The sequence below is a fragment of the Vulpes vulpes genome, chromosome 2 (genome assembly GCF_048418805.1).
Source record: "Vulpes vulpes isolate BD-2025 chromosome 2, VulVul3, whole genome shotgun sequence".
Classification (NCBI taxonomy): Eukaryota; Metazoa; Chordata; class Mammalia; order Carnivora; family Canidae; genus Vulpes; species Vulpes vulpes.
In genome coordinates, this window is record NC_132781.1 from 80,658,469 (window position 1) to 80,671,428 (window position 12,960).

The following is a 12,960-nucleotide window of genomic DNA, read 5'->3' on the forward strand; positions in this document are numbered from 1 at the left end:
AAAGGTCATCTTTTCATCATCAACTTCTCATAATTTTAAGAAATGTTATGTAAATCTTAATACTTTGGACTCTGATCATAAATATTAAACAGCACAGGTTATGTTGTAAATATATATATTAACATATTAAAAACATTTGAAACCATCATTGGAAGAAATTGGGAATGTATTTATTAATAAAATAAATTATTTTTTTATGGGTGAAAATATTCTAGCAATTCAGTTTTGAGTGCTAATAAGTAAATATTCATTAGAATTCCTTGTCACTGAAGTATTTTCAATAATAGATTGTGCCCTATTGTAGTTAAGAACAACATGTTATGTTTTCATGAAAAAGTAGGACTTAGTTTTGGATGGATTATTTACCCAATCATTACTCTTTATAGCACTGAATACAATTATATTAAGTGAATATTTGTATAACCGTTTGTTCTCTTTCTCCTCCAATAGATTGTGTGTTCCATGAATATTGTTTTCAGTAGCCACTTAGCATAGATGTACAATCTAGAAAGCATGGTTTCTGAATTATTCTTGCAATGAATTGTCTACTGGAAGCTTTAAGAAGACAGCTTTCAGTAATTTCTCCAATGCTTATGTCCTTGGGGGTAATTAATTTATTTGTTCCTTGAGATCTTGCTCTTCCCCCTCTGTTTGATTTCTTTGGGTTCCAGCCATCTATTATTATCTAATAGCCACCAAAACAATCTTTCCCCTTTTAATAGCCTCTTTAAGAGTAGTAGACCTGGGTACAACTTTACTGTTCTCTATCCAGACCTTCAGAGTCATGTTTTCTTCTTCCTTTCTGGTCAGCTCATTGGTGCAAGTCTCAGCTTTTCTTTTTAAGATCTCTCTCTTCCTCTAGCTTCATTAGTTTGTTGTTTTGGAAATCAGACCAAAGTATGTTTTTAAAACCATTCCATGTCTCCTTCGCCTGAGGTAAATCAATTTTGTCAAGACAGAATGTTCAATGCACAGTCCTCTTAAATGGCCTTTTTAGGATTGTACTTATAAAAATTTTATAGAGTTGTGTTCCTATTTCACCTCGGGAAGGTGGAATACAAGATGATAAAGCCATCCATTCTTTTTTGTTTGTTTTGAAACAAAATCTGCCACCTTTCCCTCACAGAATCCATGAATTAGCCTCTAAAATCTAAAGCCAGGGTCAGAGGTTATTTAATTAACAAATCCAGAGTGAATTAGGACCATGTGATGGAAGATGGCTAAACCCTTTGAACAAGCCCCATACATCTGAAGTGTTGGTTTCTGTCCATGGCCCTGACGGTAGTTTAAACAGCATAATAAATGGAACCTGGGGCAGCCTTTCTTCAGTATCTTTTCTAAGGCGGGCACAAATAGTCAAACCAGAAGTTCTCATCTACTTCTGGAAAGCCAAAGAATCTTAGCTGCTTTGTAGTTTCCAAGAAGCACGTTTTGTTCTGCTCACCTACGGGACTACAAAGGTTTGATCCTACCTCAGCCTCACTTGAAACGTTAGGCCAAGCTACACGAATCTCACTTGGTACAAGTCCACCAAAGCTTCAGGCCTCATGCCCTGTCTGCCCAAGAAATAATCACTTCCCCCAAATATCACTCCTTAGGCTTCCTCACTATTCTTGGTTTAATGAAGTAGATGTTAGGTTTGGGAAGACTTAATAAATTATGCTTCTCCTCTTTAATTATGTTGACATTAAGATTCTATGTCCTTCTATATGCCAGGTAGAGTGATGGTCATAATGAAAAGACATAATGTTTGATCTCAAAAAATATATTATCTCTCTGTGGAAAAAAAGTGTAACTCTCAGTGTTTACTTAAAAGTATTAACTCTCGGTGTTAGTTAATGTCTGTAGAATGTGGGAGAAATTTGCTAACCTAGGACTTTGCCTTGCATCCGGAGCATAGGGCTGACTGTGCAGTATGTGCTCAGTAGATGCCTGCTAGACAGCCCAAATGCTTCTCAACCAGAAAACATAGTACCCTGGAGGGGCATTTGGAAATAATGGAGGGTATGTTAGGGTCACAGTGCCTGGGCTTAGAGGGGAGAGTTACTGCTGGCATTTATTAGGTAGAGGCCAGGGATGCCAAATGTCCTGAAATATGTGTGAGAATCCCATCAGTGAAAAATTGCCCTGCTTAAAATGTCAATTATATTGATTTCCCTTGGCTTCTCCCCTGTCTCAACCAACACACACATGCTTTCAGACCTAAATGCTCAAGAAATAGTGTTGTTTCATCTTGGTGCAAAGCAAACACTTACCTATTTTAAAAAATGTAAGTGTGACCTGACGGTGCCCTAGTTCATTCCGCCCTCATGGTTGACTTGTCCTTTCTACGTATGTGTATTACTGTCCTGTCCTGGGGTATTGACGTCACTCGTAAAGTGATGCATCCCCTGGAACATAGGCTGTCAACTCCTGGAGGGCAGGAGCTGTGTCTTTCTCATCTTCCTATAGCCCAGCTGTGCACAGAATAGGTGCTAAAGAAGCACAAGTGAAATAAGCCAAATTAATGAGATTTTGACATGTAGCGTAGACATGTCTTGTAATGGAACACAACACAGAACTTCTCTGTATTTTCCAACTAGAATATTCATGAAATAGAGCAAAATAAATGATGAATATTAAGTTTGGGATTCATCCCTTTGCTCCAGGTATTCAGAAAGAAATTGCTCCTTCATCTAACTCATAAAATTCTTACTTGTACTTTTTTTCCTTCCTTCCTTTCTTTCTTTCTTTCTTTCTTTCTTTCTTTCTTTCTTTCTTCTTTCTTTCTTTCTTTCTCTCTCTCTCTTTCTTTCTTTCTTTCTTTCTTTCTTTCTTTCTTTCTTTTTCTTTCTTCTTTCTTTCTTTCTTTACTACAGGATTCCTTTTAGCAGGTAGGTTCAGTAGGTTAACTGTTTTCAACATCTGTTTATGTTTTACTTTGCATTGAAATGCCTAAAATGGATTGTTGTAGAGCATAAAATCCATTTTGTCTTGTATGCATTCCCTGATTGTTTTCAGCTGTAGGGAGTCAATATTGTAGCTCTGTATGCACTCTGCCAATCTGTTTGAATTTTTTAAAAGTCACAACATTTCCATTGTTATAGGATCAGTGAGTCAATTAGGTCTCTGAGATTTGCCCAAATTCAACAGTTTCTTTAATGCTCCATGGAAAGTAAATTTGGCTTCATTTGACAATACATTAGGCTCCACTGGATCTAGCCATAAGTATCCTTTGAAATACAGTATCTTGTAATCGGGGTGTGAAATTTAAAACATTTTATTAACACATTTTAATGAATAAATGTCAAACATCTAATTTCCTGAGGAATGGATAACCCAGCCCTCCTGTGTTTTTTTTTTCCCTGCTGTAGTCTCCATTGTTTCCAAAGAAGTACACTGAAAAGGCGTTAAGACTCGTTAATATGTGCAGAAAGATTTCTGATGTTGTATCTACCTTAAAAGGAATTTGTATTACTTTAAGATTTGTGCCTGCCACAAAATGGTAACATTGACATGTCTGAGATTGGGGGCAAAGTCATCTCACAAAAAGGACCTAGGGCCCTATTTATCTATCTTGTCTAGATGGGGAGTCGCCTGCTGTTTCATTCTGAGATAATCTCCTGTTACTGAACAGAAATGTGACCCTCCCACCTTGCTCTGAAGAAAATAAGGTTTATCTTAAAAAGTTTTTTCCTGTTGCTTCTGAAGACATCTCCTCACTGGAATAAAGATTATTGTAACTTTCCTCCAGAGACCAAATTGAGCAAACTCCACACAATGTGTTGGAGAGAAATCAGGACTCATAGAGCTCTCTGAACTTGAAAGAGACATTGTTCTTCTTCTTCTTTTCTTTTGCTTTACCAGTTTCATTTTATTTTTGGAATATTTGTGGTTGGCACAAGACATTTAAAGACATTTATTTTTCACCCCTTACTTACAGATATGGAAACATGGCTGGGACACAGTGATGGCTTTATAAGGTCACCTAGATTTTCAGTGGTGGAGACAATATTATACAAGTTGCCTCTGAAACATTCCAATCTTCCCTCTCATATTTGAGACTTTGACTGAACAATGCAACCCTCAAAACAGAAACACGGAAGCGATATGCTGCCTGGGTACTGGATTATCATTATTAGTCTCCTCAACAGGAAAAATATTTGTCGGTATTTAGTCTCTGTATTGAGCATCCATTCTGGGATGTGTGAATATTAAACTTGGCATGGGGGTGCTATCTGGTGCTGCTGTTGTGTTGATTTTCAAAGGAGAAAATGTGAGCATAGTTGGCTTGCAGACCCATGTGTTCTGGTGTGAACTGAGTAATTTCATTTTGAGAGAGCTCATGAGTTCTTTGAACTTTGTATGCTTCAATTAAATACCAGAAAATGGGATGAAAAGACTTACTGAAAACCAGATGCTTGTTCTTCATGCCTCTTGGAACATTAAAAACAAACATCACAACAAAAGACATTTGGGTTTGGCATAATTCACTCATGGATGATTTTGGAGGCATTTTGCTTGTTGCTAGAGTAGAAGCTAATATTTGGAGAATTAACAGATGTCTGGTTTGAGTGTATCTAAATCACTGATCTCTTATTCAGTAAATCTACTTTTAATTCACACAGGGAATACTTCCACAGTTTATTGAGAACAGAGAGGAAAACATCTAGTGCCGGCAGATTTACTTCTTAAATATGGGGTAACAGTTGGCTTGTTTTTGCTCAATGGATAGACAGTGGGAGTGGGTTGGATAAGCTTTAATACTGAAAAAACAATTGAGATCACATTTTGGAGAGATGGTGTACAGGACAATGTTCCGACCTAAATATCTAACAGCAATTGGAGACTTGGTGTCTGATTTTTTCCAGGACTGTGAGTATATTAACACGTGACAGTGTAGTATCCCCAGAGTTGGGGCACCTGCGTGCCTCAGTGGTTAAGTGTCTGCCTTTGGCTTGGCTCATGATCCCAGGGTCCTGAGATCAAGCCTTGCATCGGGCTCCCTGCTCCATGGGGAGCCTGCTTCTCCCTCTCCCTCTGCCATTCTCCACCCCTCCCCATCCTCCCCAGCTTGTGCTCCCTGGATCTATCTGTCACATAAATAAATAAAGTCTTAAAAAAAGAAAAAAGTAATATCTCCAGAGTTTAGAGGGAGCTTCTGTGTCTTGCTCAGGCCACACCAGTCAGAGGGACCTTGTGATCCTTGCAGGCTGCTCTCTGCCCCACTGAAGCAGCAGAGTCCAGGATTCATCTGCACTTCTTCAGCTTCCTGTCTGGAGAACTAAGGTGCTAAGTTAGTCTCAAACCAACACATAGTTTGGGTTGGGGATGAATTTTTCTTTGGAATTGTTTTTAACATTGTAAGCAAATCTTTTTCGGTAGGACAGATGGTTATTGAATTGTGCCATAATTTTGCATAAAATCCCATCCACTAAAATGTGCAGTGTCATTTTGGTTTAAGAATGTTTTGATATTTGACTTGTGCATATCATAAACTTCAAAGTGATACATAGAATTTTACTAAACCTACCAGACTGACATTAGGAGTCAGGATACCCTTTGGGCAGTGATATTTGTACATGGCTAAAATTCACAGACTGTTGACTAACCATCCTTTGTTAACTAGGGCTATACGATGTCATAATTGTTTTGAAGAAAATAGCCATTTTGATATTTAAGAAAATCCATAGTATATAGCATCACATTATGAAGGTGGAATTAACCTTCACGTTTCAAAATACTGTTAATCTGAAATTGTACATATTCCCTCAAGTTTATGTGATCTTTGGTTGCAATTTAAACATCCTATTTGAAATAAAAATAATCAATGTGTCTCTACATCTGATGCTGTTACACTTCTAAGAAGTAGCGAGATGACATTAATCTCTTTATAGACAGTATGTTTGGATGAATATTTCCACTTTCAGAACTATCGTAGGCCAAGGATAGCATATATTTAGCAAAACCTTGGAACGGTTGGGGAAGGGAACAGTGTTTTTGTTGTTGTCGTAAATTAGGTTTTTCATGTATTAAATATCAATTTGAACCTCTTTTCTATTCTCATTTTTCACTGTTGAAATGATGTTGCTTATACTACACTACACTAAGCAGAATAACATCCATGTCTCTGAAAACTGATCACGAGGGCCAAGACCTGCATTCTCGGGGGAAAATATTCTACACCATAGAAACTGTAGAAGATTTAACATTTTTCAGAATTCCAAAACATTCTCTGGCAATATTTTATAAATTTAATTCTTGACAGTTAACTTATTTTCTTATGATTTTTTTCCATCTCTCTGAAAGATGGAGAATAGAAAACGTCTGTATTTAAGGATTCCGGGTAAAGTTTTGCTAGATAATTAATTCAAGATTTTAAAGGTAATTTTGAAATTTGAGCTCCAGAAAGGAATTGAAAAATGCCATGGATGGGCCACTTCTAAAATATATCTCTTATTGTTCAACTACCATGAAGTAGTAATCCTCCATTATCCCATATCTGGCCTAGGAGAAGGTGCAGAAGCATGGAGACTTAGGAAAAGACCTATTTCTTAACCCCAAAGGGGCAGCTGTCCTGAGGGATGGGTGGTTTTGAACCTCTTATGATGCGGGCCATGGGATCTGGTCCTTCATCAGGTTTGGGGCATCAGGATTCAGTTCTGCATGACTCAGTGGGTAAAAGCTTAGTCTATCTTCACAGGAACAGAGCTGGAGAGTGGATAATGTGTCTAGGAAGTTCTGAAAGTCATAGAACTAGGCAAAATAAAAAAATTATGAGACCTCTAGTCTTTCTCCTGAGCTTCAGGAAAAGGAATGGAATGACTAAGTGTTGCTTTGGATTCTGCCTTTTTTGTCAATTACCTTGAAATATTTTTATGAAATAATTCACAAAGAACCTCACACTCCTCGTCTGTAAATAGGTATGTTAATAGCAACCCCCTAGAAGAGCTGTGTTGGGAATTAAGAGCTATTTTGTATGCAAAACAGAGAAGTGCCTATCCCACAGGAAGTGCTCAATGGATTTTTTGCTGTATTGTTATTATTTCCATTATTATTATGACTGTCGTAATTATTTCATCATGGAGCAGCATTTTGGTCCTTGTGTTTCTAAGACTCTTCTGACAGCATGGGGGGGCACATTTAGGAGAGTTTATGGATTCATTATTTTTTAAAAGATTTATTTATTTATTTGAGAGAGAGAAAGAGCCAGAGAGCGCATGAGCATGAGTGGAAGAGGGGCTGGGGTTGGGGGAGAGAGAGAGAATCCCAAGCAGACTCCCCACTGAGCACAGAGCCCCACACGGGACTCCATCCCAGGACTTGGAGATCATGACCTGAGCCAATATCAAGAGTCAGTTGGTCAACTGACTGAGCCACCCAGGCGCCCTGATTCATTATTTTAATACTTTTATGGAGTGCCTAGTACCATCCAGGCCTTTTTTTGAGTACTAGGGCTACAATGGCAGGCCAACATGGACCCTGACTTCATGGAGCCTACAGTGTAGCTGGAATAACCAATGAAATCTAATAATCACACACATACATGCAACTGGGATGAAGAGCAGAAAGATGGGAGGGGTATGCAGTGAGCCCAGCCTAGGCAGAGCAGACCTAGAAGGGTCTCCAGATCCTGCTACTGAAAAGCAGCATCTGCATCACCTGGGAGCCAGTAAGGAATGCAGAGTTTCAGGCTCTATCCAAGACCTACTGGCTCAGCCTCTCCTACATGTTTCACATGTACATTGATGTCTAAGAAACATTGTCTTCTATGTCATATTAAGGAAGGTTCTGGAGGGTTTTAAGCAGGACCACAATGTGGAGATTGGAAGGGGACAAGTGACGATGTGGGGAAACCAGGCAGGAGATTGCTGAAGTCAGTAGAGAACTCGGGGATTTTGGTGGGATTGCAAGATGACCTCATTCAATGATTGCCTGCATTTTAACTAACCTTAATTTTTATTGCTTGGTCCCTATGAACTCCTGATGAAGACCTTTTGGCTACTACCCTGTATTTAGAAATTTTTAATTGAAAATTGAAAAGATATAATTTACTAAGTTGTACATTTTTTCCTTGGGAGTTATCCTTGTTGAAGACCTATAAAAGGCACCAAGCATCTGAATAACAGGAGATAATCTACTGTGGCCACACTGAGTTGCTGTTTTCCTGGCCAAAGGCAAGCAAACTTGACAGTTATAATATTTATCATAAAAATACTTTTAATGGTTTCTATCTCCCTCCCATCAAAAGTGAGTATATTAAAAATCCCAAACATTTCTTGGGAAATTATTTTTTTTAGTATCTTCACATAATATCCAGACTGGTGTTTGTTTTTTGGTTTTAAGATTTTATTTATTTATTCATGAGAGACACACAGAGAGAGACAGAAACATATGCAGAGGGAGAAGCAGGTTCCCCATGGGGAACCCAATGTGGGACACGATCCCAGAACCCCAGGACCATGCCCTGAGCTGAAGGCAGATGCTCAACTACTGAGCCACCCAGGTGTCCCTCTTCAGAAATTTTTTTGAGCATTGTGAGTCATTTATTCAGTTGAGAAAGCATATATTTATTGTGATCCTATTATGTACTAGGCACTGGTTAGTTGCCTGGGGTACAAAATAATATTCTGGGCACATGATGTAGCAATTTGTTGAATGAATTGAACATGGAGCTTTACCTCCTGAAATTGTAGTTTAGTAATTTTAGTACATACGTACATGATCATGATGCAAAGTAAAAAGTGATAAGTATATAGGTCAGTTGAAATTGTTTCAATTGCAAGTGGTAGAATATTTAGATTAACAGTGATTTATCTAGAATTTATTCCTTTCTCATGTGAATATAGTCTGGAAAACAAGCAGTTCAGGGCTGATAGATTCACAAATCCATCAGGGATGTAGGTCCCTTCTTTATTGCTATTTAAACACCTTCGGCATATAATTTTTAGCTCAGAGTCTTAAATAGTCGCTTGAGGGGCACCTAGGTGGCTCAGTCAGTTGAGTGTCTGTCTCTTGACTTTGGCCCAGGTCATGATCTCAGGGTTGTGAGATCAAGTCCCTCCTGGAGCCCCCTGCTCAGTGGAAGGTCTACTGGAAGATTCTCTCTCCACTGCCCTTCCCCTGCTTAGGCACACTCTCTTTCTCTCTCTCAAATAAATAAACCTTTAAAAAAATAAAAGGAAGATTTTTAAAAATGGTTGCTTGAGCTCCAGCCATTACACTCATATTCCTGCCAGCAGGAAAGAGGAAGGACACTATCCCCCTCTTTGAAGACACTTCCTGGAAGTCACATTTACCACTTCTAGATTCATCTCACGAACAACAATTCAGCCACGTGGCCTCGTGTAGATGCAAGAGAGGCTGGGAGATGTTTTTATTCGAAGATGCCATGAAATATTGGCCCAACCAAATTTTAGGATTCTTTTTCTAACATCAAAGGAAAAGAATGGATGCTAGCAGCCAATTGGTCTCTGCCACTGACCAGAAATTCAGATAAGGCAGAGGGAGATTACTTGTATCTAGAAGACCAAGGGAGGCTTTCTGAATGGGGTTAAAAATGAATGACTTCTCTAAGAATTCAGGCTTAGACAGGTAGACATTGGAAAATAGTCTAGAACCCGATTTCCAAACTGTGAACTGAGGCCCCCAAAACACTGCAGTGACACACTGAGGCTCTGCTAGTTATTTTCCATTTTTGAGGGGAATCCAGTGATACTCAACATTTGTTGGTTACCAAATGAAATAATAGCTTGAGGTAGTTTACAATGTCAGCATTAGATAGTAACGTGCTGTATTTCTTTTGATGTTGTCCTATCTTCATAAAACCGGGTTCTTGGTGGTTCTGTGTAAAAAGTTGTACCATGGAAAAATCCATGTGGAACAGGCAATGAATGGTGGCGATTTCCAATTGGATTCCAAGATTTGAGGTATTGTGCAATGTCCAACAGACACACACATTACATTAGTAGGTGTCATTACTTAAGAATGGAGTGAAAATTTTATTTATTTCAAGTCATGTGTTGTATTTTTTTAAATGTCTACTAAATTTTTAGGATACAAACACTGATAAAGTAGTTGGACTTACTAGGTGGAATTGTTAGGCATTTCTTTTGGTTTAGGCCACCAGAAAAAATTACCTGGACACATAGTGTCCTGAACCAAGAATGTCTGGGAATCTCTGATTTAGATGGCTAATAAAATTACTAAGCCACTTTGTTTCCTGTTCTTAACAAAGGTTGTATTTTTAAAAAATTTATCTGTAATAAAATTCACTAAAATTTACTTCTTAAATTACAAAATTTTCTAGCTGACTTCAAAGCTCAAAATAGGAATTGTGAGTGGAATTGCACTAATAGTCCTAGTAAAGGCTGATTTTATTCATTTTAGTATATTTTTCCTGAAAGGGAAATATTTTCACTTTTTTACCAAATACATTTTCAATTTCATGATTTAAGAATAGACTTGTAAGATATATACAATTTACAAAGAAGTAGTAATTTGCATAATAATGCACTGAGCAATTTTTGTTTAGGCAATTTAATTCATTTATTTATTCCACAGGTATTAATCTACTTCTGATTGTGTTCAGATGCTACGCTAGATGCTGGGTGTACACTGATGAGAAAAGGGAAGTATTTTCATTTAAAGAGAGAGTCACAACTGAGTTAATATTATTTATGCTATGATGACAAAAGCAGGTCTCTCTCTGTTCTAAAGCAGTTTTTGCCATTCGCAGCTGTGGAAGTCTTCCCAAGACTGGACTATGTGTTAATAAAGTCAAATGCTGGAGGAAAGTTGAACAGGATAAAGGCTAATGTACCTGCGATCTCAGGTCTGGTCTCCTTGACCTTTGAAATCGTAATAAAATGAACTTGAAATTCCATACACCCCTGTGCAAGTCCAAAGCCCTCCCCAGATCTCTACCAGGTCACTGGGTACATGCTTCTCATGATCATCTCTAGTTCCAGACTCGGAACCTCTTGAATTAGTTCACTTTGGGGATCATTTTTCATGTTTCCTTTTCTCATTATCCAGTGATATCCAGCCTCTTTCTCACTGGGGCTAGAATGTGGAGAACAAATTAAGGAGTACAAGGCTGGATAGAGGTAAGCCGTTCCACGTGAGACATGATGGTAGTTTTTACTAGAATGTAGGATCTATGAGGCTAGAGATTTTCACTCTACATAATGATATATCCCAAATGTCCAAACAATACCTGACACACAATAAGTGCTCAATTACCTTTCCCTGAGATAGGGAACTCTGGAAAAATACCAGATAGAGGGACGAAGATTATTTTTTTGGTTGCACACTTGTTAGGTTTGAGGTGTTTTAATAACATCCACTGAGGAGATGTCAAATGGCCAATTGGATACAAGACTTTGGAGCTCAGGGGAAAGATCTACTCTTGCTGTTTTAAAGATGTAAGTCACGTGTGTGGGGCTGGCAATTGATACTATTTTTGTGGGTGACATGGCCTGGAGAGTGTGAATGTGACAGAAGACCTTACAGAAAGAGAAAGAATGACCAGACAGGGAGGAGAAAGACAAGCCAAAGGAAGAAACTGCTTGAAGCAGATGGAAGAGGCTGACTGAGAACTTGATCTCTCAGATGATACTGGGATGTCATTACAATGATGGTTGAAAAATGTCTTTTGGATATGGCAACATGGAGGTCGTTGGTGACCACATCAAAAACTCTTTTGGTGCAGTGACAAAACAGGGTACCAAATTATACAAGAGTAAACAGCAGGTGAGGAAATTTGGATATTAAATATTAGCAACTCCTAGGGCATGTTGGATAAGAAAGAAGGAAAGAGAGCTACAACAGTGGCTGAAGTGTGATATAGCTTGAGGATAGCCAAAATAAATAAATAAATAAATAAATAAATAAATAAATAAATAAATAACTGAAGAGACCTAAACATGGTTAAAAGTTGATGGCAGTGGGGGGGAGAGAGAAAGAGAGAGATTGGATATATGTTTTAATGGAGAACTAAGATGTAAAATTCCTGAAAAGGGAGAAGGAGATGGAATCTGTCACACAAGTGGGAGGAGTAGTCTTAAATATGAGGAGCTTTAAATAGCTTCTGTTCTTGAACAGTAAAGAAAGGTTTTATAAATGATCACGTGTGTGGGTTTAGATTCAGGTAGATGGGGCAATTCTCATTTGATAGTTGTTATTCTCTCTGTAAAATGGGAATTGGGGCAGGTCCTCTTCTGAGAGTGACGGCATAGTGGGAGAAGATAGCTTGAGGAGAATGGAGAAGGCTTTACGTCAGCAACCCAATAGTCCTGTTGGGTGACTTTCTACAGCCACACCCAACTGTCCAGGTGTAGACACACAGAGAGAAAATTGTTGGCTTCATCTGCTGTTGGCTTTTACATGAGAGGGGAAGAAAATCCAGAGGGGTAAGCGGGTTCAGAGTATTAACGAGAGAATTGTTTCATTTATGGTCCAAAGATTCTAAGGAAGGTATGTAAGGAAATGAAAAAGGGAGAGAACTGATAGGTTGGGAGATGGTGGAGGCACCCATGGACCACAGATCCCCAAAGAGTCAGGGGAGGGCTGTGGTGAAAATGGTTGAAACGACAAGCTGGGAGGGGATCATGATGGAGGTAAAAATGTGGAAGGTGAGGGATGAGAAGGTGTCCCAAATGGAACGAAATTGACTCAAGAAAATATCCTAGATAGATTGTGTATCCGTACAGGTGATATAAACCAACATGCCCCTGTTTTTAAAATAAATGTAGTTCTCAAGATATAAGAAGTGAGGTTTTACCAACAGGATTAGTAAAACAAGAAGTACATGTCAGAAGCATGGCAGGTCAATCAATCAGAGGCCTTCTTCCCTGCCTGCACCATGGAATGCTGTGCCTGGGCTTGGCTTACAGTTTCGAGCCTGTGGAGGGTAGATTTTGGAAGAGGGTGGCATCTGGAGAGAGGGCTGTGGCGTCCACTGAAACGAAGCTTAGGAAT

The 12,960-nt window shown here is 38.6% G+C and overlaps 1 protein-coding gene across 19 annotated transcripts in view; it reads left to right on the top strand.

Moving 5' to 3' along the window:
- The window catches only part of CORIN (corin, serine peptidase), a 227,330-nt gene that overhangs the window by 15,497 nt on the left and 198,873 nt on the right, over positions 1-12,960 (top strand). For 2 of the 19 annotated variants that reach the window (XM_072749063.1, XM_072749071.1), the window contains exon 1: positions 11,017-11,087. The exons of the other annotated variants lie outside the window; for them this stretch is intronic. The gene's annotated coding sequence lies outside the window, so the exon portion shown is untranslated. Of the gene's footprint in view, positions 1-11,016; positions 11,088-12,960 lie in introns of those variants that run through there. 19 annotated transcript variants of the gene reach the window in all.